The sequence below is a fragment of the Lynx rufus genome, unplaced genomic scaffold (assembly GCF_022079265.1).
Source record: "Lynx rufus isolate CCGP_SWC_20201006 ecotype Redwood Valley unplaced genomic scaffold, mLynRuf1.p SCAF_7, whole genome shotgun sequence".
NCBI lineage: Eukaryota > Metazoa > Chordata > Mammalia > Carnivora > Felidae > Lynx > Lynx rufus.
The window spans coordinates 73,673,845-73,701,369 of NW_025814889.1; the positions used below are offsets into that span (position 1 = coordinate 73,673,845).

At 39.8% G+C, this 27,525-nt stretch overlaps 1 pseudogene; it reads left to right on the forward strand.

Annotated features, from left to right (window-relative positions):
• Window positions 1-17,643: 17,643 nt before the first annotated feature.
• On the forward strand, window positions 17,644-25,632 carry LOC124500983 (40S ribosomal protein S23-like; annotated as a pseudogene).
• The last annotated feature ends 1,893 nt before the right edge of the window (window positions 25,633-27,525 follow it).

The window sequence follows — 27,525 nt, forward strand, 5'->3', positions numbered from 1 at the left end:
TAGTTAATTTTACTTTACTTTGTGAACAAATAAGTTGAATGATTTGATTCTACCAGACCACAAAAATAAATGTGGCCCCATAACCTCTGTGCCTAAATAACATGATTATGACTTGAAATGAATCAAACACTGGGCATTTAAATTTAAGTAATGATAATAACAATGATGAAGATAATGACAGGATCACATGGTAGGATTTTACAAAAACAGAGTATAGCCAAGGGACTATCCCTTCCTACCCAAAGACACAGAGAACTCATTCTTTGGAGAAAATGAACCAGAGAACCTGGTAGACGTGATTGTCCAGCCTGGTAGAGGTCAGGAGAGAAGTCAGAGGTGATATAAGAGGCAAAAAATGTGGGTTTAATGAAAGTCTGTAAGTGAAAAGATGAGATCCTCCCAGAACACTGGCTGCTAGGCTACTATAAACAAGGCACCAAAATGGAAAGTCTTAGAGAGAAACAGAACAAAACAAACCCAGATGCTTAGAAAGCCTCAGGTACCGTAATTGTGGGTTGACTGACAGAAAAGCTAACTCTCAGCCCTTTCATCCTACAACGATGTCACGCACTTAGCTCCCAATCAATTTTGTAGTGCCTCACTCTTGAATGGAGAGGCACAACTTCAGACATAGGAGGAACACTTCCAATAAATATGAAAAACACATAGATATTAAAAGCTGCAATTTAATGGAACTCAAGACATTTTAGAAAAGAGGATAAAACGCAAAACCAAAACATAAGACATATACATAAGAGAAGATATTAAACCATGAAATAAACAGAATCTGGGGCTGGGAGATAGAGGACAGGAGGAAAAACACCTCAGAGAATCCAAAAAATATCACGGAAATTTAAAAATACTACAGCAGAAAAAAGCCCATAAGAAGTTTGGAGTATAATGAAGATATTTCCCAGAAAGCAGAATAAAAAGACAAAAAACATGAGCCATTGAAAGAAAAGGGCACAAAATTAGAAGGATAAACTAAGAAGTAAAAAATCTAACTAGTATGGATGACAAAAAAAAATGAGAGAAAACAGGAGAAAGAATGTGTGTGAGAGAAAAATAATTACATTTTTAGGTATATAGTTTTTAAAAATAGACTATTTTTAGAACAGTTTTGGGTTACAGCAAAATTAAGCAGAAAACACAGAGTTCCCATATACTGTCTGCACCCACATGCACAGCCTCTTTTCCTTCCATCATTATCTCCCAAGGCTCATTGTTTACATTAGGGTTCCCTCTTGGTGTTACACATTGGATGGCTTGCAACAAATGTATGATAACATGTACCCACTGTTACAGTATCATACAGAGTGGTGCCACTGCATTAAGAAATCATCTATGCTCTACTATTCATCCTTTCATCTTCCCTACCCACTGGCAACCACTGATCCTTTTACTGTCTCCATAGTTTTGCTAAGGCTTCTTTTACTTAGTAATATACATCTAAGTTTACTCCGTGTCTTTTCATGACTTGATAGTTTATTTCTTTTTAGTGTTGAATATTCCATTGTCTGGGTGTACCATAGTTTGTTTATCCATTCACCTACTGAAGGAAATCTTGATTGTTTCAAAGTTTGGCAATTATACATAAAGCTCCTATAAATATCTGTGTGTGGGTGTTTGTGTGGACATAAGTTTTCAGCTCCTTGGGGTAAATCCCAAGGAGTGCATTTGCTGTACCGTATGGTAAAAGTATGTTTAATTTTGTTAGAAATCGCCAAACCATCTTCCAAAGTGGAGTTGCCATTTTGCATTCCTACCACAATGAAAGAGTTCTTCTTGTTCCATATCCTTGTCAGCATTTAGTGTTGTCAGTACTTTGAACTTAGGCCATTCCAATAGATGTGTACTGGTATTTTTAATTTGTACTAGTTTTAATTTGTAATTCCCTAATGGCATATGATGTCAAACATGTTCTCATATGTTTATTTGCGATCTGTATATTTTCTTTGGTGAGGTGCTTATTGAGGTCTTCTGCCCATTTTTTGTTGGGTTGTTTGTCTTAGTGTTGAGGTGTTAGAGTTCTTTGTATACTTTGGGTAACAGTTCTTTATCAGTTAAGTCTTTTGCAAATATTTTCTCCCAGTGTGTGGCTTGTCTTCTTATTTTCTTGACAGTGTTTTTCCCAGAGCAAAACTTTTTAATGTTAATTGAACTTAGTTGTATATTACTAAGTAAAAGAAGCCTTAGCAAAACTATGGAGGTAGTAAAAGGATCAGGGGTTGCCAGCAGGTAGGGAAGATGAAAGGACGAATAGTAGAACATAGAAGATTTCTTAAGGAAGTGGCACCACTCTGTATGATAACCATAACAGTGGGTACTTGTTATCATATATTCGTTATAATGGTGTCCAGCTTATCAATTATTTCTTTCATGGATTGCACCTTTGGTGTTTTATCTAAAAAGTCATCACCTTGATCAAGGTCATCTGGATTTTTTTCTGTGTTATATTCTAGAAGTTTTATAGTGTTGTGTTTTACATTTCACTCAGTAACCCATTTTGAGTTAATTTTTTTGAAGAGACTAAGATGTAGGTCCAAATGATGATGATGATGATGAGGAGGAGGAGGAGGAGGAGGAGGAGGATGATTTTGCATGTGGCTGTCCAGTTCTTCCAGCACCATTTGTTGAAAGACTATTTTTCCTTCATTGTATTGTCTTTGCTTCTTTGTCAAAGATTACTTGACTATATTCATGTGGGTCTATTTCTGGGCTTTCTATTCTGTTCTATTGATTTATCTTTTTTTTTTTTTTTGTCAATACTACACTGATTTGTCATAGTTTCATATTAAGTCTTGAAGTCAAGTAGTGTCATTCCTCCAATTTTGGGCTTCTTCACTATTGTTTTAGCTATTCTGGTCTTTTGCTTCTCTATATAAATTTTAGAATCAGTTTGTTGATATCCATGAAATAAACTTGCCTGGAATTTGATTGAGATTGTGTTAAATCTATAGATCAAGTTGGGAAGAACTGACATCTTGACAGTATCAAGTCCTTCTATCCAGGGGCATGAAATATCTATTTTTTTTAGATATTTCTTTGATTTCTTTATGAGAGTTTTGTAGTTTTCTTCACATTGACTACATATTTTGTTAAATTTATACCTAAGTATTCCATTCTTTTGGGTGCTAATATCACTGGCATTGTGTTTTGAAATTCAAGTTCCACTTGTTCATTTCTGGTATATTGGAAAGAGATCAACTTTTACATATTAACCTTGAATCCTGCATCTTTTGTATATTAACTTTTTATCCTTATAATTTCTATCGTCAGTTATCAGTTCCAGGAGTTTTTTGATTGATTCTTTTGGATTTTCCATGTAGACAATCATGTCATCTGCAAGCAATGACAGGTTTATTTCTTTATTTCTAATTAGTGTACCTTTTATTTCCTTTTCTTGTCTTGTTATGTTATCTGCGGCTTCCAGAAAGATGTTGAAAAGCAGTGGTGAGAGGGGACATACTTGCCTTGATCCTGAACTTAGTGGGAAAGCTTCTAGGGGCTCACCATTAACAGTGATGTTAGTTATATATATGTGTATGTATGTATATATACACATATATATGTATATGTATATTTGGTAGATGTTCTTTATCAAGTTCTTTATGAATATCCCCTCTATTCAAGTTTGCTGAGAGTTTTTATCATGAATGGGTGTTGGATTTTGTCAAATGCTTTTTCTGCCTCTATTGATATGATCATGTGATTTTTTTCTTCTTTAACCTGTTTATGTGATAGATTGCATTAATTGGTTTTCAAATGTTGAGCCAGCCTTGCATATTTGAGATAAATCCCACTTGGTCTTAGTGTATAATTCCTTTTATACATTGTTGAATTCGAGTTGAAAATTTTTGTTGAAAATTTTTGCAACTATGTTCATGAATGATATTGGTCTGTAATTTTCTTCTCTTGTGACATTTGGTTTTGTTGTTAAGGTAATGCTGGCTTCATAGGATAAGTTATGAAGTATTCCTTCTACTTCTATCTTTGGAAGAGATTGTAGAGAATTTGTGTAATTTCTTCCTTAAATGTTTGGTAGAATTAACCAGTGAACCCATCTGGGCCTCATACTTTCTATTTTGAAAAGTTGTTGATTATTGATTCAATGTCTTTAGTAGATATAGGCCTATTCAAATGGTTTCTTCTTGTGTGAGTTTTGATAGATTGAGTCTTTCAAGGAATTGGTCCATTTCATCTAGGTTATCAAATTTGTGGAAATAGAGTTGTTCATAGTATTCCTTTATTGTTCTTGTAATGTTCATGGGATCATTAATGATATCCCTTCTTTCATTACTGATATTAATAATTTGTGTCTTTTTTTCATAGTTAACTTGTCTAGAGGCTTATTGATTTTATTGATCTTTCAAAGAATCACCTTTTCATTTCATTGACTTTCTTTTTATTTTCTCTTCAATTTCATTGGTTTTTGTTCTACTATTTATTATTTCTTTTCTTCTGCTTATTTTGGACTTAATTTGCTCCTCTTTTTCTAGTTTTCTATGGTGGAAACTAAGATTATTGATTTTAGAACTTATTTTCAAATATATGCATCCAGTACTATAAGTTCCCCTCTATGCATTGTTTTCACTACATCTTCAAAATTTTGATAAGTTGTACATTCATTTTCATTTAGCTCAAAATATTTTTGAATTTCTCTTGAAATTTATCCTTTGATGCACAGGTTATTAAGAAGTGTCTTGTTTAATCTCCAAGTATTTGGGGATTTTCCAGATACCTTTCTGTCACTGGTTTCTAGTTTGATTACATTGTGGTCTGAGAGCAGGCACTGTATGATTTCTATTATTTTGAATTTGTGAAGGTATGTGTTATGGCCCAGAATGTGGTCTGTCTTGGTGAATGTTCTATGTGAACTTGAGAAGAATGTGTATTTTGCTTTTGTTTGATGGGATAGTCTATAAATGTCAATTATATACAGTTGATTAGTGATACTGTTCAGTTCAACTATGTACTTACTGATTTTCTGTCTTCTGTATCTGTCCATTTCTGATGAAGGGGTGTTCAAGTCTCCAACTACGATAGTGGATTCATCTATTTCTCCTTACAATTTTATCAGTTTTTGCCCACATATTTTGACACTTGATTGTTAGGCATATATACATTAAGGATTATTATGTAAATCAAAACCTTCCTCCAGAGAACTAAGTCAAAGTCTACATTTTCTGTATCAATAAATGCTTTCTGTCAAAAATATATATGAAATATTCCAATTTTCATATATCTTAAATCACACAGAACTATCAGTAATCCTTAACCCTTGCATTTTTCTTAATTTTTTTTCTAAACTCTATTAGCTATCCTAATGCTTATCTTATAAACAGCCTGAGAGTCTTAAACTAAAATGTAGACATCTATACCTTCAGTAATATTTAATTTTTAATATTTCAGGCAACAGGGCTTTTTAACCTGTCAGTATTTGATATCTGAAATGATTTTAAGAATCCATGAGTCGAGTCTAAAATGATGACACTGGAAGTCAGGATTTTTTGATAGATTTTGTAACTCAGAACCCAAATTTTATTCTTCAAAATGTGTAGATATAATTTTCAGGTCAAATAGGTCTCCTAGCAGCAAAGATCATATCACAGTTATATTGAGTCAAGTCCCAGACCTCAAGAAAGTCCATTCTCCTAATCAGTGCCAAACTGTCTCACTTTTAAGGTGTTTGTTTTGTTTTGTTTTGTTTTGTTTTGTTTTTAGTAAGCTCTATACCCAACATGGGGCTTAAACTCATAACCCTGAGACCAAGAGTTGAACATTCCATCAACTGAGCCATCCAGGTGCCCCCACCCCAGACTTTCTCACTTTTTTTTTTTTTCAACGTTTTTTGTTTTATTTTTGGGACAGAGAGAGACAGAGCATGAACGGGGGAGGGGCAGAGAGAGAGGGAGACACAGAATCGGAAACAGGCTCCAGGCTCTGAGCCATCAGCCCAGAGCCCGACGCGGGGCTCGAACCCACGGACCGCGAGATCGTGACCTGGCTGAAGTCGGACGCTCAACCGACTGCGCCACCCAGGCGCCCCTGGACTTTCTCACTTTTAAGGTATCTGTGAATGAGACAGAGGGAGAGAGTTTTAATACAGGGTTGAGTACTTTTTTATGCCAAGCTAAGCAGTCTAAATGCATTAGTTCATTCTTTAAATAACCCTTTTAGATAAATTCTGTTACTCTTCCTAGTTTACAGAGGAGGGAACTGAAGTTTAAAGAGGTTATATATGCTGTCTTAGGACACATGCCTTAAAAGTGGCCAAGCAAAGATTTGAACCTGTATCTGACTCCAGCCGAGCTCAGCTATGTTCGATCAAGTACTGCTTTGCTCAGCAGCAATCCTGGATCTACAGGAATGCAGGATAACAGACAGCCTGGATCAATAATTGCAAAATAAGAGTGGAATCCCTATGCTTTTGCTGTTAAATATGACTCTACCAAGGTGCAGGCATATTATTTGAAATTAACATGACAATTGTTCTACAACCCAACCCACAGGTGTCCCTTACTATTTGTAAAGAAAAGCAGTGTTCTTATACATTGCATTCTTACCAACACTGCTTGCTGGGTCATCTGCTTTTGCTACTAAGCCCAGCTCTTTCTGCACCCTTTGAGCACCCACATGTATTTTGTTATCTAGCCCATCATCAGAACCAAACTGCTTTTACAAATTCAGTTGGCTCCTCCACTCAAGACTTCCTGCCTTTGGACAAAGAGACTGACACTCTCTTTCAGAGCTTTCAGAGCTCTCCCAGTATCCTTGCTAAGCCACAGAGCAGACCCTGATTTTGTCCTCATCCCAGTTTTAAGTGCTTCTAAACTTAAGAGGAAAAGGATGGTAAATAGGTCCCCCCACCCTTGTTTTCTTTTGGAGAGAGAGCATGCATGCACGCAAGCAGGGGAGGGGTAGAGGGAAAGGGAGAGAGAGAAAATCCCAAGCAGGCTGCATGCCCAGCACAGAGCCCGATTCGTGACTCGATCTCACAGTTGTGAGATCGTGACTTGAACCGAAATCAAGAGTCAGATGCATAATTGACTGAGCCACCCTGGTGCCCCAGGTTTCCCTTTTTACTAAAGCCAATCATTAGTACGCCCTACTGGCCCACCATATTGAGAGGATTCTAAGACTGTCTAGGCTCACTGGAAAAGAGAATGATGTTTGGCTAGCCATCTGTGGTGGGGTCAGAGAGAAGCAGCACATGTTAACAGGAACTTGCAGTCCCTTAAGGGATTGCTCAAGCACTCCAATTATTGCCTCATGAATTCTCATGGTTCATGAGGAACATGTTAGCAAAGTAAAGTAAAAGGAGCCTGGGTACCATATGTCACTATCTTCTTTTAAACTTTCACTTTTATTCCCAAGGCAATTAATTTAAAAATTCATCAAAAACCCTCTTCCCAGGGTGACTAAAAAGATTTTTTCCAGAGGTTGAAGGTCATTGCCACACTCAAAGAAGACATAGGACTGACTGCCCTTGACCGCAGGATGACAACAGCTCCCTGAGTCAACCACAGAGCATGTTACAAGTGAAGGAGGGCAATCAGCCAGCATTTTAGGATGTGGTTATGACACTAAGCAGAGTGAGCTCCAGAGCCCTGCCACATGTATAATCAATTCCACAAAGTTCAGCAGAAGGAAGGAGAAGTGGTGTGGACAGCTGACAGACCTGGATTCTCATCCATGCTGTTTCATTGACTGAACTACCTGTTACACATTCATAAAGGAGAAGACTCGATATTGTGAAAATGTGAATTTTCTCCAAATTCATCTATAAATTCCAGATCAGAACCCCAAGAGCATTTTGATGAGCCGACTCTAAAACACATATGGAGGAGCCAAGGACAAAAGTTTTGAGGAAAGTCAGGATGCAGAGTTGGGGCAAAAGGAGCAGGGAGATTTCCTAACTAGATATGAAGAGTTTTTGTATCAAAGCTGTAACAAGGCAGTGGTATATTTGTGCGGGATAAATAATTAGAATGATGGAATAAGAGCTGAGTAACAAACACACATGGGTATGGGAGGCTGATATACTTATGTGTACCCATTTATTCATTTTATGTGGATAGAACACCTACCATATGTCAGGTACTGCTCTGGGAGAAGGAGCTAAGCAGTAAAAAAATGAGGCAAAAACAGATATAAATCTCTGATCTCATAAAAATTTTGTTGGAATGTGGGAGAAATCAAAATAATATGAAAATACTTTGCATGTTAAATAGCAATGTCTTAGGGAAAAGCGAGGAAGTATTAAGGAGAGGTTGAGACTTTATTTGGGGTTGCCAAGGAAGGCCTCCCTAGGAAAGGGACATTTTTATTTATTAAAAAAACTTTTTTTTAATGTTTATTTATTTTTGAGACAGAGGGAGAGACAGAGTGTGAGCCAAGAAGGGGCAGAGAGAGAGAGGGAGACACAGAATCTGAAGCAGGCTCCAGGTTCTGAGCTGTCAGCACAGAGCCCAATGTGGGGCTCGAACCCACGAACCGTGAGGTCATGACCTGAGCCAAAGTCTGGTGCTTAACCCACTGAACCACCCAGGTGCCACAGACAGGGACATTTTTAAAGGATACCTAAGGAAATAAGGAAACAACCGGCTCCCCCAGGCTTGAAAGAGTGGAACCTTTTCATCTAGCCCCAGCTTTTGGTTCTCAAACTCCTGTGATTGTGTAAGCAGCTGAATATATTTTCAGTGGTTAAGGATGTGCCAAGACCTGTCAGTGTCCCAAAGGGGAGGATCTAAGCATCTAGATTCAGGCTGACCAGATGCCAGATCCTCAGGCGGCAGCTTATAAAATTATACAAATATATACAGTTCTGAGGGGCCACAGGCAGAAGCCCTGCTGCCCCCCAAAACCAGGTAATAAAGAGGCATCTCCTGGCAACACAAAAATTGGGATTCCAGACAGGGGAATGGGCTCCTCCCTGGGGTGACACTTTTTATTCCAGTGCCATGTGACAGGAACACAGGCTCCCCTAGCCTCAAAAACCATGTGATCAAGAGGCAAGCATCCCCTGGGCAGCAGCTGCAAAAATCAGGGCCCTAGATGCATGTAAAGGGTCCCTCTTGGGAGACACAGTGGAGCACAGCAAAGGGAGCGCAAAGATGGCACCTGCCAGTGTCCGTCCCTGGAGAACATTCCAGTGGTTTCCTGAATGCGTATGCTCAATCAGACGCCAGTTTCTCAGGCAGCATCTTTAATAGAAGCAGGTGAGCCTCCCTCACTTTGTCTGGGAGCCACGGCCGCCTCAGGGCCTGGTGGGGATGTGGGCCCTTTTTAAGAGCCCTTTCTGAGATCACTACTGTTTTGTGGGTCTTGGGACATGAGCCCCTCTGATTTTCAAAATTAGATTTTTTTTTTTTGGAGGTTCACCTCTCAAGTGTGTGTCTTCAAAGCTGGGATTCTTGATGTGGGGTTTGAGCCCTTTGCTCCTCAGGGAGAAGCTCTGGGTTTTGAGTTCCCATCCAAGTGTGGGTCGCAGTGCCAGGGACAGGATTTATGGTGAGACTGTGTCTCAGCCTCTCTCACCCAGTTTTCTTCTCATTTACCCAATGTATAATCATCGCTCAGCCAGCCTTGAGGGAGTTTTAAGAGGAGACTGTTCCATATGTAGCTGTAGACTCAGTCTGTGGAGGAGGTGACTTCAGGATCTATGTTGCCAGATGATTTGTAATTGGCTTCTCTGCATCAGTAGGATGGCCTTGTGAACATTCTGGCAAGTGAACAGTGTGACAGACAGAATCCTATTTATAGTGCAAGTGTCCCAATGTACAATTAGGGAGTGTGGGTCACTTCCATCTAGATTATGCCTTCTTTTGATGTACAGGCATGATAGAACTCACCATCCATCCATTACGTTCCTAAAAGGTCTCTCACAAAACAGAGGGTGCTTTCAGAATTCCTAGGAAAGTGAGCTGGATGTATATTGAACTCTGGTATTCTTCTGAGCTCATCTTACCCTTTAACTTATTATATCTACTCAGAGACAATTGGGAAAGTTTTTCCTCTGCTCAGTTCTCACTGGGGTTTTAGTGATTCTATTTCCCTGTCCCCATTAGGAAATAACTATGTCTTAAATAGCTGGCCAAAGAAGAAGATGAAATGAATTAGAGTTTAAATAAGATCTTCTGAGTTTAATTTTTTTAGTAGGTAAAACCTTCCTTATATTTTACATGAGAGGGGCCTTATTAAAAAACCTGAAAACTCTATTTTTTCAAGTAGTCTCAATAATTTGATAGTTGTAGGAGAATGACTGGGCCATTCAGTTTGAAGCAGGCTGATTTTCTAGGGTCCAGATCACATAGCCAAGAGTTTATAGAGATTCCGGCACCTCTAACAATCATGAAAAGGCGACTTCTACACAAAATGCCATGGCGTGGGTGCAGGGACAGCCTCCGACCAGGCTAAAATCCTACAATTAGAGATTCATTACTTTGGCTGAAGATTTTTAACACTCAGCAAATAAAAAAACAAAACAAAACACATGTCAGAGTTGGCATGGTCAATGTGATGAATTTATCAAAACCTTTAATGAGAGCAGGTCTTGATATTGATGGATGGAACAAAACAGACAGCTAGGCACTGAGAGAAGGGATTGACAATGGCAGGGAAGTCAGGGCAGGGGAAGGGGAGCTTGGAAGGAAGGCTGAGAAAGGGCAGCTGGGGATGGGGAAGGGTGCAAGAACATGAAAGATCAATTTCACCTGTTTTGTTCATTTATTTATTCAACAAAGATTAGCTAAGAATCTACTTTGTTGATTGAGAAGCACTGGGGCTGGGGAAGAAATAATCATGCTCGTAGGGGGTGCAGGTGTAGGGGAGAGGCAGCCATATCAGCTGGTATGGAAAGCACAATGTACAAACTCATAAAATGGGGCAGAGAGGGTGGTGTGATCCCAGAAGAAGTATGTGGGGGATGGAGTGACAGCCATCTCAGAGACACTGATGTTTGCATTTGGTTTTAGGACAAATCGAAAGGTTTACCTGGAGGGCTATAGACAGGAGCAGCCTCTGTAAGCTGAGGGGTAGTCTGGGCAAAGGGCATAGAGATGAGCAAGAGTTTATGTAGGAGGTTAAGATGAGCCATTCCACGAGGCTGGAAATCGTGAGGTGCATGGGGTGGCTGGGGAAGCCGGTGAAACCCAGGCCAAAACACTGTGGCAGCCCTTCATCCTTCTTACACTGCTTGAACTTGATTCTGTAATTGATAGGGAGCTTCTGACTGAGCAAGGGGCTGGCCAGATTTGCATTATTGAGAAATGGCTTCTGGCACATTCTACAGCTCGAGGCTACACTGAAAAGGGGAATAGGACTGCCTAAAAGCTGTGTCTATAGCCTCAGATATACACAAGCCTCAAGCAGTTGTGTCTAACTTGCTAGTGTGTGACTTTTAAGCTCTACAATTCAAAGCCTCATAAAACCAGGAAGAGATACTAGAACAAAAGAATGCAATGATTTAAATCTTGAATGAGTTATACAGGTTTATGCACAAGTGTTATATCTGTATATTCATACTGAACATTTTCAGGTTGTTATTAACACGTTTGAATAGTCCATCAACACAAGACACAAGAAATAACAATAAAGTGAAAGTTTGTTAAGCCCACTCAAAAGTAAATGTAATCCTAAGACTGAACACTTCAAGTGTGCCAAATAAAAGACTCTAATGTTTAGTAAAAACTTGTTTTTTTAAAATTTTTTTAATGTTTGTTTATTTTTTTTTTTCAACGTTTATTTATTTTTGGGACAGAGAGAAACAGAGCATGAACGGGGGAGGGGCAGAGAGAGAGGGAGACACAGAATCGGAAACAGGCTCCAGGCTCTGAGCCATCAGCCCAGAGCCTGACGCGGGGCTCGAACTCACGGACCGCGAGATCGTGACCTGGCTGAAGTCGGATGCTTAACCGACTGCGCCACCCAGGCGCCCCAATGTTTGTTTATTTTTGAGAGAGAGAGAGAGAGCACAAGTAGGGGAGGGGCAGAGAGAGACACAGAATCTGAAACAGGCTTGAGGCTCTGAGCTGTCAGCACAGAGTCCAACACGGGGCTCGAACCCACAAGCCATGAGATCATGGACCTGAGCTGAAGTCAGATGCTTAACCGACTGAGCCACCCAGGTACCCCAGTAAAAACTTGGTTTTAATACAAAACATGATTTTTAGATGCAGTTTCACAAAATGATATGATTTCCCAATCCAAAAGACACAGTCTGATTTGAGGTTGCGTTGTCCCTGCTGAAGCCAGGAGCTTTCTGTCATTTCCCACCCTCATCTGGAATGTTTCCGTGGCTCAGACTCAGTGAGGTATGAGCTCGTGGACCAGGGCTCCTGTGACAGTCATACTACGCCAAGGGTAAGAGGCAGATCATGGGAAAAGAAATGTTTAAAAGGGAACAATGTTGCAAACAGAGAGAGACAGAGAGAGAGACAGAGAGGGAGAGGCAAGCCAGATCCTCTTACTCTGATTACGAGATAAAGTCACAGCAGGTGCTGGGACTTAGGTCAAAATTATAAATAGAATGGAAATTCTAATGAGACTAGCAAAGGACGCTGAAGTTGAGAGCTAAGACCAGCTTATGGAGGCCTTGTGATCTCAGATAGCATTTTTTCATGATAGCACTTTCCTCATTTCCCAGCTCTACTTTCCTCTCCTCCTGCCTTTATACTTCATTTCAACAATTATTTACCCTCCTATGCACATTGTTAGATTTAGGCTGACTATTCCAATGAGTCTACCAAGGTGTTTATTTATCCCTTCTTTTGTCCAAAACAAGATTTAAGTTGGAGCTACGTGGTAAGTCCCTTTAGGACAGGGGAGGTATGGTACTTATATTGGTTTCCTGATAGTTCACGACCTACTGTGCATTAGGCGCTTTGTACAGAATGGCTGAAGATAACTTGGCTTCTGAGAGGTTTGATTTCCTGCTCTGCCACTCACAGCATATGACCCGAGGCAAGGAGTTTAACCCCACTAAACCTCAGCTATCTCACTGTGTTCTTCTAATACATGAAATAATATATTTTTAAAAGATCCCCAGTACCTAGCACATAGTATGAGCTTAATAATTGGGTAATATTATTATAATTGTGTATAGTTTTAAAATTACAATAAACAGTAAAACAATTTTATTCCGTTATACCACTCCTACAAGTAGATCATGTTATTTTTACAAAATGAGACCAAAATACTCTACCTAACAATTAACAACACACTAATTTTAGTGGGTATTCAAGTGAATAAAAAAGTCATGGTTATACTACCCAAAGAAGTGACAGAAGAAGGAAATGATTTTTAGATAACCTGAGAAGTTCACTGGAGTTACAGAGGGCCCCAACCCAGACTGTTAGTAATGAAAACAATCATGCCTATTTGCACTTTTCAAAGGACTTCCCCACTTCACAAAGCCTCATTATTTGATGGCTGACAAGATCTGAATTCTCTAGGAAATATCTGTAATGTCGTTGGCACACAGGCAATTTTCTCAGTGTCCTTGATTACTGGAAACAAGGGCATTCTGTTTGGGTCTCAGGTTCCCTATGCAACTTCAGATAGAATCTACTTTTCTCCTATCAGTCCCAATCCTTCTTCAGAAAGTAAGAACCATGGAATGACTAAGAATATGGGCTTTGAAATGATTTTGGGTCACCCTGGGGGATCTTACCAGGCCCTGGGACGAAAAGCTTGTATTCAGCTTTTAATTTGGACTTCACACAACCTTGTGAAGTAGATAAGTATTATTTCTCCCTCTTTCCAAGAGCGGAAATTCAGGTGCAAAGAGATGAAATAGTTTCTGTAAGACCACACAGCTCATATGTGGAAAGGCTGGGGTTTGAACCCAGGTTGGTCTCCAAAAGCTAGCTCATGACCGCTATGCAAAGCTGCTTCCCTAATACCTGGGTGTGCCAGTCACCAGCTGGTTGACACTGGACGAGGCATTAAATCTCCCAGAGCTTTCTTATTTGCACAACTTAAGTAATATTTTATAAGGCTTTTGTGAGAATAAATTTAGGTGGCGTTTATGGATGAGTGTGTGTATCTACTAATGGGCAGCTGTTGAGGTTTGAGTGGGAGTTTTGAAGAGAGACATCTTAGGTAGTCAACTCCTGCTCACACTTCTCCATGGCACCAGGGATCACAAAACCACAGGGGACCGTGTGGTGATGGAGAGCAAGCATGTGTCTAGCACCTACCTCAGTGCTTGGCCCAGACTGGGTGCCCATTAAATGTCTGCTGGATGAATTGATTCAGCATCCGTGTTACTTGCGATTCAGATGCAGCAGGAGAAATAGTTTCTCACCTCCAGAAACTGAGTCCTAAACACAAGGAGACAAGGCAACAGAAAATAAAATAGTTTAATATGTGAGCGAGAGTCAGGAAGGCAGTTGGAAAAGGACTCTGGACACTGAATCTTGGAGGATACCTGGGAGTCCGTTATGTGAAGACAGGAACATGTATAGAGATCAGTATGTTCAAAGGCACTTGGACATGAGGCCATTGTAAGAAGTACAAATTGTTCTGTGAGGACAGAACATGTGGTGAGTAGTGAGGAGTGGTGAGGTGTGGTCCTAGCTCTGAATGCTGCCCTGAGGAATTGGGATTGCATCCTGAAGGTAATGTGTGGAGCCTGGACCTTAATACAGGCAATGTCAAGAGCACATTTCCATTTTGGAAAATTTAGTGTGCAGTATGGTTGGATTAGGAAGAGGTTGAATATACAAGCTAAAGGGTTATGATAGTAGAAAAGACATTTAGCTATTGCAGCAGGGATGGGGAGGTGGAAATGGATTTTAACTGTATTTAGGAGGTGGAGTTAATTGGACATAAAGTCAGGTTACAAAGAAAAGGAGGAATGCTGTCTAAGGTACCCACTTCATTTGAGCAATTACATATATGGTGGTTCCATTTATAATACTAGCTACCATTTATGGAGTGCTTTATTATATACCTGGCATACTGCTTTGCATGCATTATTCCATTTCATCCTCGTATCAGTCTACAAAGTAGTGATGATCATCTCCATTTTATGGATGAAAAAGGTGGGGTTCAGAGCAATTAGGAAGCTTGCCAATATTTCATATGGAGCAAATGGAGTTGGGATTTGAACTCGGTATGTGTCTCCCAAGCCCATGCCATCAGTCACTGTGGCAGGTACAGACACTTCCTGTGCTGAGGGACCAGGAAGAGAAGGTTTGGAGAGGGATGGGAGAAGATGGTGATCGCATGGCATAAGTGTGTTCCCACATAAACCCAACCCGGCAAGTTCTGTGCTGGGTTTTGCTTGCATGGAAGCAGCATTTCTCTTATCTGGGGGTATTGGTGAGTGGGGGGTAGGAGGTGCCTGGAAGGTGCTCCCTATCAGCATCCTGCTGACATCATGGTGCTCTCCTGCCTCCTCCAGAGTAGCTGTTGATAAAAGAGAGATTAAGGGGAAGGATTCTTCAGGTCAGTGTTTCCAGCTTTAGTGGAAATGCCAACAGAAAAAGAGGCCCAGCATCTGAAGCTATAGGCAAGGGAGCCCAGGGCTCCAGGGAGGTAGACGCAGCCAACATTTCTTGGTTAAGGACATTACCCCCATAGTCTCCTTTAACTGCTGAAATCAGAGCAAATAAACATGCTGCCACAGCAACCAATAAATACATATTGGTGGAATGGATGTCAGTGAAACGTAAGCAATGAGCTGATAGTTGGTTCTTTTGGCATTTGGCCAATTCAAGAGCCAATTCGGAGCCAATTCGGAGCCAATTCAAGAATGTGTGTGAATCCTTGGGTGAGGCAGGCATAGTTTCAGAGGCTCCAAGCAGACCTTTCCCCTGTCCCTGACCTTTTAGCTGCAGAGAGCTGCAGCTCTTTATTCTAAACAAGGGCCCACTTACAGCCTCATTAGTCATTTTGTGTCTTTAGGCTCCTTTCTTGTGAACACTTTTTGAGGGAAGGGTGGGAGAGAATACAGTGCCTGTCAGCAGGGAGAGGAAGGAAGCCTGACTTGGGAAATGCACGCTAACTGATCAGGGTTTAACCATTATGCTGTTTTTATGCAGTTCAGTACGGGTTGCTCAGTAAATGACGGGCTGATAGAAATTTATTTCACGAATTTATTTATCATTCTTTGCCATAACTTAGGCTAACTAGAGAAAAAAACATCTGGAACCATGACTTCTCAGTGTCCCTCCGTGTGCTTGAACTTCAGCACTGTTAGGAGAGTCATTTATGACTCTACCATCGAAACTCCAACATCTTTGAAGGTATACTGTTGTTACGTGGACACGTTAGTACTTTTGCTTTCTCACCCTATGGCATGTGTTTGTGTACATGGAGGGGTATTGGGTAGGATGGAGAGTGTCAAGAATTAATGGGCATTGCCCAAGAAAATGAATCAGTTGACTATTTAGTGAGCACTATCTACCTGGAAGTAAGAATAACTGTGGAGCAGAAAATCTTATTATCACGCATATCATAATTACTATCTGGGACACGAAATGACAAGAATGTGTGCCGTGTCCATTTGGCTACTGGTTTTTCTATTCCCTGCCCTCAGGCAACCTAGGAGGAGTCTCATTCTTTCCCCTTGCAAAAGTGCCAAGGATTTCTGCTTCAGCAGTGATTGGGGGCTCCCCCACCTTGGTGTTTTACTAACCACACCACCCACAGCAAGCCACGAATCTGAGGAGATAGGCAAAGAGTCCGAATCTTCTGGTGGTATTCCCAGGAGCTAGGACACAGGGAATGAACCAATCAGATTATCAACTTCAGGCCACATTTGCCCCTCTCCCCCAATCCTTTTTAATTGGGCAAAGTATTTATCTTAAAATATAACATGTATGGGGTGCCTGAATGGCTCTGTTGGTTAAGCGTCTGACTCTTGATTTTAGCTCAGGTCATGATCTCACGGTTAGTGAGTTTGAGCCCCGCATTGGGCTCTGCTCTAACGACACAGAGCCTGCTTGGGATTCTCCCTCTCCCTCTCTGTCTCTGCCCCTCCCTTGCTCTCTCTCTCTCTCTCTCTCTCTCTCAATAAATAAATAAAATAAAAAAAATCTAGCAAGTATGATACAAATCAGACACCTAACAATAATATCTATAAAAAAATCATCAAAGAAATCAGTATTTCTGTCCAGCGTTAACAGAGGATTAATATAGCTCCTTTTCCTAAGAGTTCTTTTTCTTTAAACTAGGCAGCAGTAACCAAGGATAAAACAACCATGACCACAACAGTGGTGTTAAAGGTTAAACAACCTTCTACTGCCCTTGTTTATGTTTTATCATCAGGTGAGCCTTCCTTCCCTTCAAAGGCCTGTACAAATGGCTGGCGACTTTCAATCATCAAATCAAAGCCCTTTGTCGCAATCATTTCTTTGGTGTAATGCAAGATATGCTGTGAGTAATTTGATCGGCTCCGTCATTTCCATAATTAGAACAAGAGCAGTCTTCGTGAAGTATGTGCTCATACCATGGTGTGAAGTCACACAGAAGTGAGCGCACAAAGCCCTTAAGTTGTATGGACCTAACATAGCAGCTATTTTTAGAAATAAATTTATTTATTTACTTACTTGTCTCTAGCAGTTTGTCCACCACCCAGCTAGACATCTTTACCTTTCTACTCTCCATTTGGCGTATCTCTTGATGACCAATGAAATGCAAGTCAGAGCGTTTCACTTTAAACACATTATTTCGCTGTGTTTAGATAACACACTGTTATCTATGGGCAGTGAGTGATGGTAGAGACAGAATAGGATATGTAGCCAACCTGTATATAACCTTGGGCAAGGCCAATAAATCCTGTGAGTCTCCGTTTGTTCATCTGTGAAATGGGGGATAAAATATATGTAAAGTGCCTGGCAGTTGATAGACATTGGCTGTGATTTATTATCCATTTGGAGCTATATGAGCTTGCGTTTATCGTTTGTTACTTTGAAAATCTTCATGGCTGTTTCATGGGCAGTTCCCAGACAATTGTTAAGTTCCTCTGAGGACAACTTTCATTTATTTTACATCACTTCCTAGGTCTTTTGTTAATAGACAGAGGTCTGGCTCACTGGATTCTTCATCATACAATGCTATGGTTGACTGCATTTCATTCTAAATAATTTTCTTCTTTAGACTGAAACCTAGTTACTAGGTTTCTATGTTTGAAGACCCCTAAGCTTAGTTACAGGAGGCCGAAACAGAAAAAGCAGCTCTGGGAGATCCCTTTATTTCCTACATCATTCCTATCCCCTTCTAGCTGAGAAAGCGGAGTTTAACCAGTCCTTCCTGTTGTTCCCACCTCTGTATCTTAGCTCTAAGATCTAGGCCATCTTGGGCAAGCGGACAAAGCTTAGTTTTTGTCTGAAAGGGGGGTGTCCCTTGCTGGGTGTATCTTGCTCAGAGCATTCTAATTTATTTATGGGACTAAAGAGTTGGGTGAAGGGGGTGGAGGGTAGTCTGAAGGCACGTATTTTTAATGTGATTCTAGGGCCGAGTAGCGGAGACCTTCCTGCCCCCAACCGGCCTCTATCCTCCTCATTTACATATTGCTTCCTGGCAGCCAATCACCAATTATTTAGCTTGATTCCCTCCCATTCCTGAGAAATGTTAAAGCTAACATTTTCGTGACAGGTTTAGGAGATTCAAGTTGGAGTTCTGTTAAGGGATGACTGTGTACCCACATATTCTGGTATAGTCTTTATTTTCTTAAAGTATTAACTTGTCATTTTAGAGCTAAACTCTTCCTCCCAACTCCCATTTACAAAATAAGGAATAATCACAGCACTCGATGTATTTCACGGACCCAGCAGGTAATATCTGCTGAGAGGAAAAGTGCTTTTATAAATTCTAGTGTTATTTTTGTTTTAGCTGTTTATATATAACAGCTATACACAATTTTCATGTTCTCGATGTTCTGTGCGGTAGTAAAACTCCTGTTCCCAACACATCTTGATGGCAGTTGCCCAGAAGATTCCTGTTTTGTCTTGTAAGCAGTATCAAGCTTAACAACGGTTAGTTGTTTATAGTAATTCTTTATTTCAATATGGGCTTCTGATGTTTTAAGTTCAGAAAATAGTCTCTGTGCTAATTCTCTAGTCATATGAGGAGTCAAATGAGGAGGCTCATTTCTGTTGATTGCTTAATCTTCATCCCCCGGAGAATCTTTGCACCAGAAGAAAAAGTCAAAAGGCATTCCACACCAACTTGTCAGAGCATGTCTCCTTTGCTTTGCTCTTTTTTGCTTTTGCTCTTGAAGTCTTCTGGCATGACTGAAGCCTGGGAAGCAGCATGATTTGAGATGAAAATGCTGTAGTTGTCAGCATACCTTCTGTAGATGCATTTCTAGCCTCAAAATTATATGGAGATAGAACCTGGTCAGTTGAGGGGTGGCTTGTCCACCTTATCGTAGAGTCTCAAGTTTAGATAAATGGCACCATTTCACACTGTATTGTATCAGATTTTAGGAGAAACATTTCCTTCAGGGTAGAACTTGCCTTCAAACCTATAAACAGCTCACTGTGCAATAATAATGGGAGAAGACATTTTGCTAAAACACGAGCAACTGAGCCTTGTGTTTTCAAAAAATAATTAGGAAATCCTCTCCTTTTTCTTTTTATCCTAGTAGATCAAATTTCTGACTGAAAGGAATTGAAAGTTTTGTTTTGCTTTGTTTTACATGCAACTCCCACCGGGAGTTACCAAGTGGAATTTATTCTTTATGTGAGAAGGATAAAGTCACGAGACGAACAGTGAGGGGGCAGAGAGAGGTTTTGAACATATTAGAATATTGAACCCCCAAAACTCAGTTTTTAACATGTTTCAGCAGACCGACTATATGAACAAGAGGTGGTACAACATGGTGGTTAAGAGCACAGACTAGGTTTGTAGTTTGACCCACTTACTGGCTGTGTGACAGCAGGTAAGGTATTTAATCCCTCTGTGCCTCAGTTTCTTTACCTGTAGAATGAGGATAACAGTACCGCCACTACCAATACCTACCTCAGAGGGCTGTTGCAGTGATTAATGACTTAATATTTATAAAGTGCTTAGAATTGTACCTTGGCACATAGGATGTGTAGGCTGCCACTATCACCACAGACGTAGGACTCTTTATTATAAAGACTGAAAGATGGCTTTTCTGTAATTATGCTGGAAGTTCCTTTAGGTCCTGGCTTCCTATCTTATGGTTTTAAATTTATACCAGCATTTCTTCTGTTTTAGTGAATGAAGGCCCAATTCCACCTGAAAACCTCAATTCTAACCATTACCTAAAAGCCTGAATTGGTAAGTTATGCACTATATCAGGAAAGTATTTTCCAAGACTCACTTGATGATTAAAGTTAACTGATAAACAAATTGGAGAACAAACAGGTATATTCAATCGTTAAAATACAGTATTTTTTGGATCATGGTAAGAGTGTGTTGTAATTATATACATGCCAGCTTGTAATTCTCAGTGTGTGTGATTATTTCATCAGTCCGTGTCTTCCGAATTAGACTTTAAACTCCACGAGGAAAGGTACTGTGTTTTGCTTACCATTAAATTTTAGCAACCAGTGTCTGATGTATAGTAGGCATTCAAAAGTAGCTGTCAAATGTATGAATGAATGAATGAATGCATGGCTTGGTAATTACCAAATGATACTTTGAAAGCCATTGTGTTTATATAATAGACTCCTAAGAAATTCACATGTAGTTACTGGGGTTATTCATACTGTTAGTGTTTCTAATAAGAAAATAGAAGGCTGACAGAGAAAGTAAAGTACAGAGAAATTCATTAATTCAGCAAAGAGGTGGGCTTGAGGATGAGCTTCCAGTCTTCTGAGTCCCAGTGTGGGTATCTTTCCATTAAGATGAAAAGGAGAATCAAGAAATGCCACCTTCTTTCCCTCTTCAATCTTTTTCTTACTTCTCCCCTATAATCATTCCATGACTTGCGTTCTATAGATGCGGAAGGAAGAAAGGAGAAAACCTTGAGACGTTTGGTTAGTACTCTCCTCCTGGAAGGAAAGTAGACATCAAAGTACAGAATTGCTACATACCTATGACGCACAGCCCTGTCTCTTAGGGCCCAAGTCCTTGTGACAGTTTCTGACATTCTGATAAAGTTAGAGTATGCTGCTGGCCCCCAGGCAGGTGGCTCCAACATCAAAGGGTTGGTATCAGCAGTGACAATTTAAAATGAATGTGCCATTTTCCTAAAAAATTACCATGTAGGCAAATGTATAACTTTTTATTTAGCTCCTGAAAATACTGTACATAGAAAGACATTCTTAACCATCTGGAAACTATTTTGAGGAAATTAAAGTTTAGGAGCTCAACTATATCAATGATTCCCTCTTGCCTTTATTATTATTATTATTTCCCTGTTGCCTTGCCCTTAAATCAGGTCTTAAAACTTGTTTCCTATAAAATAGCTTCCAACAAATTTGTAAGTCAAACTCTATGCCCTTTCTCCTCTTTGACTTTCAGACATTCTTCTGGTTTTGTTCCAAGTTACGTGTATGTATCATAGACATAAATGTTCTTTCTTTTTTCTTTTTCTTTTCTTTTTTTTTTGTACTCTTAGCACATGTGGAGATGATTTAGTTTCTGAAAGAAAATTCTTTGGACACCTACTTTTTACAAAATCCAAATCCTGTGGAATCAGAGTGAGGTTTTTCTGTCTCAAAGTGTACACCAGAAGCATAATCAAACAAAATTTTTAAAACATCAAATTAGGCCATTAGAGCAATGTTCTCTATCACTGAGATGAGAATTTAATGTTAGACAACTTACAGTCATTACTATTACTCCATGCACAACTCTACCCAGTTTGGTTATGTCACATGGAGATGTGATTATCTGTTGGACCTGTTGGCTCTCTGGTTTCAGTTCAGCCTCTGTGCTGGATTAAGTTTCCATGAAACCATGATTAACTAAAATGCTTCAGGAATGATGACTTGTGTTTCACTTAATTTTTTTGGTTAGCTGAAGTTTAACCAGAAAATGTTTGGCTTTAATCCTTGCTTAAAAACGTTCTAAAATCATTTCATTTTCTTGCACCAAAAGGATAGCACAGTGGAAGAGTCTGTCATTGGTAGTTAAAAATATTATAAGTCCCACGGGGTCATTTTCTGATTATTAGAAAATGTTCCAGATGGAGGGAGACCTGAGAGGTTGAAGTGAACATGGAACTTAGTTAAAAACTAGACCCCTGGGGTCAAATAGCTGGTTACCTCTATTTTTAAAGAATGGACAATAAACTACTATTTGTTGAGCACCTTCTATTTATTTGCCAGGCCTTAGACTCTCCACTTCAGGAGCCCAGTTATGGTGGACGAGAAAGGAATATGCTTACCAATAATGACTGCACAATGTGATAAGTGCTTAAGAAAGTATGCAGCAAGTGCTGTTGTAGCACAGAGCAGGGAACTACTGATGGCCCGAGGAAGTCAAAGACCTCATTATGGGGCAGATGACGGTCTGGGTCTTGACACATGCTTAGGAGTTAAGTGAAGAAGAGGTGGGGCATCCTTGGCCGAGGGAGCAGACTTTGAAATAGACAGAGATGTAAATGAGAAATATCTGTCTAGGGACTGGTGTGTATGCCTGTGTGTCAGGGCAGGGAGATGAGTCTGCACAGCAGGCTGGGGGAGACTATAAAGGGCCATTTATAGTGCTATTTTATAAGTGCTATTTTATAAGTAACATATAATAGTGGAGTTAAACAATCTGGTTTGTGTTTTAGAAAGTTACCCTGACAATGGTGGGAAAGAGCATTAGAAGGAGGAAGAGACTATTTTGATGAACTCGTTACTATTTCTAAAAAATCTTTTACTGTTTTACTGACCTGAATTATAGTTTGAAACATTATTTTACCTTTAAGTAGGAAAACATTTCTGTTTTCTTCTCTCATTTAGGTTCTCATAATATTCTCTCATAATATTATTCTCTCATAATATTATTATGATCTTCCCTTTGAATATTGAGAAACTGAGGCACAATGGCCATGTCACTTCCTCAAGGTTCTGAATGGAATCCATTGAGAAATTGACTCAAAGCCAGGTCTCAAAGTTTTTTCCAGCAATTGCTAGACCACACTCCCCACTATTACAGCATATTTATGATATAATTAACTTTCGGAAAGCCATATGGCTTTTGTTACAAAGACTAAAGGAATGTGCTTTTCATAACGAATGGCATATGGCCTCCAATAGCTCTTTGCTTGCATGTTTTAACAAAATGAACATGTACATAAATTAGATGCCTCAGGTCAGTTAGCAAACTGAGGTTGATTTTCTCCTGCTCTCCCTAATTACAATTGCATTTCTAACAAATATGAAGGAGTTTTTTTGGCAGCCTGTGGGTGTAAACATGCATAGTGTGGCTCAGATAATCCTTTTCTCCGATGGCATTGCCCCTTTGAAGAGTCAGCATTTGTCTCTTAGTCACGGTGGAGTGTGCAGAAATAGGCGCATTTCTGATGAAGCTGCATGCTTTTAGAAGAGTGGGAAAACTAGTTGACTTGAATGATACAGTAGGCAGAAGGGACAGCCGAATGAGAACCACTGAGCTGAAAGTTGACATTTCCCTTTCGCCATTTTAAGTGACGCAGGGTTGATAGATACATGATAGATGCTCACGTGCTGAACTAATTTAATAGCAGTTAATCGCGAGTGCTCACACTTAATCTCCCCGATATTTAGAAGCCTTTCTATTTTAAGTAACATGCCTTAAAGTTCTGCCCTCTTAGTTCACACTGTGTCTCATCCTATTGTTGATTTAGCAGGTTTTCTGGTAGAGTCTGAGAATGAGCTCCTTGCAACTTTCACATTATCGTATTACAGTATTCACCACTGATTATTTGTACTCAAGGTCAATGACATTATCTCATTGGAATTCCCTGGACTCTGAATTCATAAGATAGTCCAAAATGCTCTTGTCTGTAATGGAAAAATACAGCACAATTACTGTAAGTCAGTCGGTTCATAAGGGATCTGCGTTTTAAATGTAGCTACTAATCCTGTTGGCAAATCGCTTACTTTTTTTTTTTTTTTACTGCTTGTGTTTATATTATAGTAATAATTCAATTTTTTGTTAATTAAGTGGAAGTATATCAGCAATAAAAGGAAATTTAAAATAGAAACATTTCTTAAGGAACTAAAGTAAATAAGTAAAAATACATTTTAATTAATGTTAAAATATTTAAACCCTTTTATTCAAAACCTTAATTTCCTAAGAGCAAAACCCACATAATTTAAGATAATTTATTCATGAAGAATAAAACAAATATGTTAAATAATAAATTAAACTTTAGGTCTGTCTTTTTCCCATCTAAAATGACTCCCTCAAATCTTGTTCATACAAAAGGAAAGCGCTTTTAACTTGTGTTCTAATTCCTCTTATATTTACTATAATATGTATTCCTTTTTTGGACAAGTTATAGCTTCTCCTTTCATAAAATAATATCTTCCATTATGTTATAATTACAAACTGTGGACTCATAGGATCAATGAATCATAGGGCTGGATAGAATGAGCCTTCAGCAATCATCCCTGCCCCCAGGACATCTCTAAACCATGAATTGAATAACAAGGTGAGTAAGAGACACCTCTAGCCAGAAATATGGCTTTAGCTAGATGAAGAAAAAAGGTAAACCGGGGAACTCTTTTCCTCTTTAGCAAAAATACTTCTTCCTTCCTTTTTTTTTTTCCCAAAGTGTACTCACCCCGAGCTGATATTATTAGGCTAATAATCCCACGAAAAAACTTGTTGTGTGTGAAAGTGTGGAATCATTTAGACTTACTTCTTATTTGAGAATTGAATACTAGGATCTGTAAGACTCCAGACAGTGATGTTTGAGAATGAACGATTCTGCCCCTATCTGTTTAACCATCATTTATTACATGACTGCAAAATATAAACAACAGTATGAGGGTACAAGATTTGTAAACAAATTATTGCTGCATAATCTATAGAAAGCTGAAAAAAAACAATTTGGAAGAGAAACATAACACAAGTCAGTTGGAGGTTGGAAGAAAATGTTCTTTTCTTAACTGCCACGATTCACTCCTGTTAAGGCCACGCCCATCTTGCTTAGAGGCTCGGTAGCAGGTGGAGATAGTTGTATTAGAGAACATGCTTCCAGACACTGAGCAGTATGGCTGTCTGTGTAGAGAAGTTTAGGACCGACCAAACATGGACACAAAACAAGAGACCTGGTGTCTCTTTTGCTCAGGCCCATGGTGCTGGAAGGAGGGGCAAGTGTCACAGTCTTCCTACTGCCAAGAAGCTCCGTAGCCTCCAGTGCGACCAGAAGTGGCATGGTCAACAGTACAAGAAAGCCCATTTGGGCACAGCCCTGAAGGCCAGCCATTTTGGAGGTGCTCCCCATGCAAAGGGAATTGTGCTGCAAGAAGTGGGGGTTGAAACCAAACACCAAATACTGCCATCAGGAAGTATGTCAGGGTCCAGCTGATCAAGAATGGCAAAAACACAATCACAGCCTTTCTACCCTATGATGGTTGTTTGAATTTTATTGAGGAAAGCAATGAAGTTCTGGTTGCTAGATTTGGTCACAAAGGTCGTGCTGTTGGTGACGTTCCTGGAGTTTGCTTTAAGGTTGTCAAAGTAGCCAGTGTGCCTCTTTTGGCTTTATACAAAGGCAAGAAGTAAAGACTAAGATTATAAGTTTTGATGGTGAATATATGACTGTAATAAATTATCATATGCCAAAAAAAAGAGAGATCTGGCTCACTAGAATTATCTTGAATACTTGGGTTAATTTGAATTTTATAGTCTAAAAAGGGTATGATTTGCAAAGACATAAACAACTTGTTTCTCCAGATTTTCAAATCCTGTGCCAAATTACTTAAACAAACAAATATGGTTGTAATATAGATAGGGGAAATGGCAAGACCAATCACGGCTGGCTTCAAAGGAAAATGGATCTTGTCCCTTGAAGATTTATTTTGTTCCGTTGAGTACCGTATTGGGTCTGAATATATTAAGGTGGCCTTAGTATGAATTTTTTGAATGTTAGACATGCAGAGAGCTGAGCTCAAGTTGGGAAGAGAGAGGAAAAGAGAGGGAGAGGAGGAAAGTAGCCAAGGAAGCAGTTGTGATGTTGGATAACTACAGAGGGTGAGGGCAGTGAGGGAAAATTCCCAGGTATCAGGGTGACTGAAGAATCCTTAGGAGCAAGAATGTTTTATATGTGATGAGAATGTTTGCTTTTCTGCAGTTGTAAATGATTCCAACTCCTCAGCCTTTAGTAAAGTCTGTCATAAGTGTTTGTGCTTTGTGGGCTTCTTTTTGTTTTCAGATTGAAAATTATGGGAAAGGCCTCATTCCACGTGGTGTGGGATAGGGTGAGCACAAGCAGGAAGAGCCATCACATGAACAAATTAAGCAGAAGCAGGCATTCAGAGGCAAGGAAGCCCTGAAAACATACCAACAACAGCTTCCTCCTCCCCGCCCCCACCCCCCCCCCCCGCCCCCAAATGTGTAGAACTTTTGGAGAGGACTTTGGTCTTCTACAACCCATGGGATGTTTGTATCAAGGAGGAAGTAGATTCCAGCTGATATTTGGGTTACATCAATATGGCCTGAAATGATTATAATTAACTAAGGGAGGAAGTAGAGGTGAAAAAATTTGATTTCTTGGGCTTCACTTTCTATTGTAGTCTTAATTATCGGTAGCACGTGATGCTGTTGGCATTTTCTTCTACAAACGTACCAGTCTTTAGCATTTATTTTTATTTTTCAAGTCAAGTTCAAGCTAGTCAGTTATGCATCTGGTAAACCAAAAGATATTGCTGAAATCTGTGGCAACCGTTTTGAAACTATTTTGTGCATTTGCATTTATTGGAAGTGTAATTATAGGCTGTCTTGCTTTGTAGCATTCCAAATGGCGTGCAGGGGAATTTGTTTGTATGTGGAAATATTTATACGAAGTAGTGCTGTATGTGGCTTGAAGACTGGCATCTACATGTTTGAAGATGCCCACATTTTTTTGGCTTATCATCACTAGTAAATAATGGCCATGGGCCATAATGAAAAAGTATCAATGACCCATTGCTTGAACTTCCTTTGAAAAGGGCAAATTTAGGGGCGCCTGGGTGGCGCAGTCGGTTAAGCGTCCGACTTCAGCCAGGTCACGATCTCGCGGTCCGTGAGTTCGAGCCCCGCGTCGGGCTCTGGGCTGATGGCTCAGAGCCTGGAGCCTGTTTCCGATTCTGTGTCTCCCTCTCTCTCTGCCCCTCCCCCGTTCATGCTCTGTCTCTCTCTGTCCCAAAAATAAATAAACGTTGAAAAAAAAAAATTAAAAAAAAAAAAAAAGAAAAGGGCAAATTTCTGTTTTCTCCAACAGAGATCCATGGGGGATGGGAAGGGGGGGGAAGTTACAGAGAGGGAGGGAGGCAAACCATAAGAGACTTAAATACTGAGAACAAACTGAGGGTTGATGGGAGGTGGGGGAGACAGGAAAGTGGGTGATGGGCTTTGATGGGAAAGTGGGTGATAGGTGATGGGCTTTGAGGAGGGCACCTGTTGGGGAGAGCACTGGGT